Below are 5507 nucleotides of genomic sequence, written 5' to 3' on the forward strand. Positions count from 1 at the left end.
AAATAAATAACAAATTTCGTTAGTTTCATGTTTTTCTTACACTAACTAGCACTACTCCAGTACCCAAGTATCCCACTGGTTACGTAAGAAATTATGTGAATGTTTGTGTCATTTCCTTACAGCGGACGACTCCAGAAGATATTTGTTGCTCAAAGTTTTTCAGGCATTTCTCTTTAGAACGTTAGTAGCGCCTGTCTGTCTTCTGTACTCGTGTGGGGGTGGAAACTGCATCTTGCAGGAGCCACAGGTCAGATTAATCCGTTGCAAAGAATGACAGAATAGCACCCACACGCTCACACGATCTTCAAGGAACCAATCGCGAAGCCACTCATTTAGAATGGACAAGCAGACAGAGCTCTTCCCCTCTGCGCACACCCGCTAGGCTGCCACCACAGGGCAGCCTCTGGGAAAAATCCCAACGGCCATTCCCTGACCCAAAGACGGAACCGAAGAGGACCATCTAAATTTATCGATGTGTGTGCATTTGTATTTACACAGACAGTCACGCTATCTACCAATCATGCACGTTTAGGAAAGGTGGGTAAAGGTACGTAATATGTTGAATATCGAGCGTAATTAAAATGAGAATAAAATTCAAATCCGTTCCCAGTGTGAACTTTGCCCCTAGCACGATAAAAAAAATCCAAGAGAACGCAAGCAGAAAGGAGATATTCTGCAGAACATATCAAAGTTACTGCTCCCTTCCTACGTAAAACATTTGTCTTCCCGAGATACAACAATACTTATAGACGTCAACGGGAATCTCAGATCGTTATTTCTGATTCTCACCTTTCATAAATTAAATTAAGTACAAATTTTGTAGTTAAGTAGAAGCGAACAACCCTGAGAGTAATGAAACAACACATTGTCATTGTAATATGTACTTAAATACTTTTCGTGTACTTGATGCGCCAAAGATAACGATTAGCGTCCTGTCTTTGAGTATGTGTCATACATCATACTCCTTAAGCCACCAAACGGCGTGTAAAATAATTCTGGTGTCACTAAAAGATCAGCCATTCCCTGCTACACTAGCGAATAACGTGTGTGTCTGCTACTTCAAGTTTATAAATACAAGCTCATTTCTCATCCTTCTCTGTGTCACAGAATATTGGCATGACACCCGTAATTTCATCTACCGTCATTGAACAGAACAATGACCCATCTTGATTCACTAATGCTCTCACATACTGAGACTTTGTACTTAATCTTATAATTCGGTAAATATTAGCCTATGAACAATATTTTCCTACGGCATTAGCTAATTAACTGCACATGCTACTTAAGGCAATCTTTTGTGTATGAATAGGCTATACTGGAAGCCACTTCATAATCTTTTGCAATAATATCGTTGGTGTGATAAACAATCTGGTCTCGAGTATTACTGTTTGTTTGATCTTTTGTATCTAAATGATCTCCATCGACTTAGTGACTTTACGCATTTAATGTGTCCTTCATGCGACCATGATGAAGTTGCAAAAACAATAATCTTCCATTTTTGGTATGTACAATTCTACGCCTAAGAAGAGCATGAATGAAATGGGTGCTCAAATTTATAGAATAGTTAAGGTAGTAAACGCAAATTACATACCTGTAATTTAGTTATTGAGAGTAACCTTAAGCTTGAGCTTTTTAGAATAACTCTATTGATATGCTAGCTATGAATGTTTCATTTACATCATATCCACAGTGAGGCCATATTTTGAGTTGACATTTTACACTGCTTAATGTCATATTTTTGTATTTTTGTAATTAGAATTACTTTCACGTATTAGTTGTTGATATTCTCTTACATCACGACCACAGTCAGGCCATAGCTTTGCCTAAATCATATACATTTTCATTTTTGTGAGGATTTACATTTGCCTCTTATGCAAGAGCTTTCTCAATATAAGCATTTTTCACAACTTCTATTATTAATCGTAAATAGTTTAAATAATATTACAATCATGTCTTCGATATGAGTAACATCCTTCAAGTATCATTCCTAGAAACATCTCACATTTTACTAGATCAGTGTTACATGTAAAAAAAATATTACTAATGTTATTACTCAAGAGCGTAGAATACAATTATTACTCTCACAGACATTGATGATAATTTCAGGAGGAACATGTTCAAATTTATCAAGACTATTTAATAGATAATGAAATTTTTAATTCTGATTATACTTTCTGAATAAGTACGACTTCCTAGCAGTAGAGGTTGTGAAAAGCGATCAGCTTGGAATGTGTTCATCTGTTTACTGTTCTCCAATTTCAAGAGAGTCTGATGAAAGTCGTTGATTATATTTGGATATTTGCCAAATGTTATAGATTCGGTTTGTTTCATCTCAGTTATCTGCAAGGGACTTTCTCTTTGACCTTTGAACACAATGACTGACTTTCGTTATGTGGTCTGCTGTGATAGTGTACATGATAAGGTTAATAAGCGCAATAGTGTCCCAGCCAACGAAGTTATTTGCACCAAAACCATTGTCCATATAAAAGCAGAACAGTAATGAAGACTTCGTATTCATCTGTCCATGAGTAAGGTGCGGATAAGATGTTCGTCTTATAGCGTGAAATAACGTGTTGTTGAAAGTGCCTGCAGTTACACGTGCTGAGGAATATTGCTGCTTTCACATGCGCGCACACACACACACACACACACACACACACACACACACACACACACACACACACACACACATATATATATATATATATATATATATATATATATATATATATGTGTGTGTGTGTGTGTGTGTGTGTGTGTGTGTGTGTGTGTGTGTGTGTGCGTGTGTGTGCGCGTGTGCGTGTGCGTGTGTGTATGTGTGTGAATCAGCAATAGTTTGTAGGTGTCAGACACTTTATTAAGAACAAAGTTCCCCTCGTGCCATGAGTCTGGGCAAATCTATACGTTATGCACTACGTAAATCTGGCAGTGGGCGAGCCATGTCGGCTAGTGCGAATCTGTCTAGCTCAGGGTAGAGTGACTCTTATGAATACGATTCTTTGAAATATCTTGCCTTCTGTTTATGAAATGGCTTTATCTTGCTGTCAGCTTTGGCAAATCGGTATTTCATTCACCGAATAAGCTGTACTTGACATGATCTTCTAATATCCGTTGAAAAACTGATTTTTGTAGATCTGTGCTAAGGACAACATGTGATTATTGTTACTTTAGTTGATATCATTATGGGGATCTTTTATATATGAGGCACAATAATAGCCCAAGTAATAAATCCTTTACGTTTTATTTCAAATCCATACCAATGACGAATTCAGTTAAAGGAAGCACAGTTCTTGTGAGGTAACATCAGCTAGTTACTAAATAAGCCTTTTTGGAAGCCTTGAGTGGAGGTAACCAGTTAAATACTCTCGTGGCTAATTCAATTTATATTTCATTCAGAACTAGTTGCCCATGATGAATATTCAGAAATACGATACTTTTTGTGTTATTAAGCTAGTTATTTTGAGAGGGCTGCTTCATTAATCTGATTACACGTTTTGTGGTATTACAAGATCGCCACAGAGAGATGATCATATTCTGTATTAATGCACAACTACTACCCATATCTTACTAATCAGAGGAAAGCTAGATCCTAGGAACATTCAAACTGAGTTCAGTAAAAGGAAAGTTAACTACCGATAAATATTTTTAATTGCTCCAGTTGTCAGAAAAGTTCTAGGACAAGGTTTTTTGTTTCTGAGTTTGCAGTACTAGAAAGGAACAAATGTTGTTTTATGTTACCCGGTATGTCTGCATTCTTGAAATGGCCTCGGCCATGTTTCCTTGCAAACTAACCATGTGACAGTGCTGTGCTTAGCAACACACTGTTTGGGTTTTGGCACATTACTTAAGCTGACACAATGTATGCGGATCGTGAACAAAGAGTGAATATGAAGTTCTGGCTTAAGCTCTGGAAAACCTCTAGTCAAACTTGGGCAATAAATGCAAGCGAGGAACTTTCAAGAACACAAACGATTTCTTGAAGTCTGAGATTCGGACCAAGACGAACACGACCTGGTCTCCCGTCTACAGCACATACCGATGGAAACGTGTTACGTGTGAGGCTTTTATTGCAAGCGACTTGCAACTGTTCGTGTGATATCAGAAGAACTCAATTTGAATCTTGATGCGTGTCTTACGATTTTATGCGATGATTTAAGCAAACAGAAAATTACTGCAATACTCGTCCCTCACACACTAACAGACGAACAGAAAAAAGAAAGACGAAGAGTTTCTGCTGAACTACTGGACAGAGTCATTCCACAATTCTGTCAAAGATTATTGTTGGTGCTTAGGGTTGATGCTACCGTTAACATCCTTACATGAAGCGTCAAGTGCTGGATGGAGGAGTTCTGGATCATGAGCCTCGAAAATAGTCAAACGACAATTTCCGACAACAAAGACAATGTTGAACGCATTCTTTGATACTAAAGGATTAGTTCGCCACAAATATTTTCCTCCAGGTCAAACAGTAAATCAAACTGCTTACATCGAAGCCTTGAAAAGTTTGTGGCAAGCAATACGGCGTCGCCGCCCACATTTGCGGCATTCACGAGACTGCTTCTTACCGCAGGACAATGCAAGACCCCTTACTGCTTACCTGTTATGGAGTATCTGGTCAGTCATTCTATTATTGACATCCCACGTCTACCATATTCGCACGATCTCTAGCTTTCCGATTTTTTCCTTGTTTCCGCCAGTGAAGAGGTGACTGAATGGAAAGTTGCACCAAGATATCGCAGATATCCAATAGGCTGTGAGAAATAAACTTACAAGCAGCACAGTTGAAAATTTCCCTGCTTGCTTGTTAAGACCTCCAGCAACGACGTTGGCAACTGTTTGTAGGTTTGTAACTGTAAATCGGAACTAGGATCAGGACTTGGTAAGCGCAGTTTTCTATTCTTTAAAATACTCTGTCCTGAAACTTTTCTGACAAACGGACTATTTCAAACACCAAATATAAAGTACATTGCACTTTTTTAGTGTCATGGTCTGAGAATCGTCGCTGAGAGTAGCCCGACTACATTGTAATAATTGAGAATCATTCATTTTCGTAGGCAGGGCAAATCTTATGCAGGATTTAACCACTTTATTTTAAAGTACTGTACTTTAAAGTACAAGAAAAATATTGACTATACAGAGATATTGCACTCTCTAATAGCATGAAAACAACATTTAATTACAAAGCAAATCTTTGTTTCATTGAATATAAAAATATATCAGCCCAACAATTGTTCTTCTGGATAACATTCTTTAACCTTCAAAGTATTTTAAATGTCTCTAATTATAATTAACGTCTGCACAAAATATATTTGCCTTGGTGCTCATTACAGGTAATATTTTAATAGATAGTCAATTCTCAGACCAAATTCTATAACCGTGGTAGGCCGCTAAACAGTCACTTTTCGCAACACCATCAACATTACTGTTGAGGTTCACAGTCTTCCCTCAATCAAAATAAAGCCGATAACTATTCAGTGTGTTCAGTCTCAGCAAATTCACTGTACGTT

The sequence above is a fragment of the Schistocerca cancellata genome, chromosome 9 (assembly GCF_023864275.1).
Source record: "Schistocerca cancellata isolate TAMUIC-IGC-003103 chromosome 9, iqSchCanc2.1, whole genome shotgun sequence".
In the NCBI taxonomy this organism is placed as follows: domain Eukaryota; kingdom Metazoa; phylum Arthropoda; class Insecta; order Orthoptera; family Acrididae; genus Schistocerca; species Schistocerca cancellata.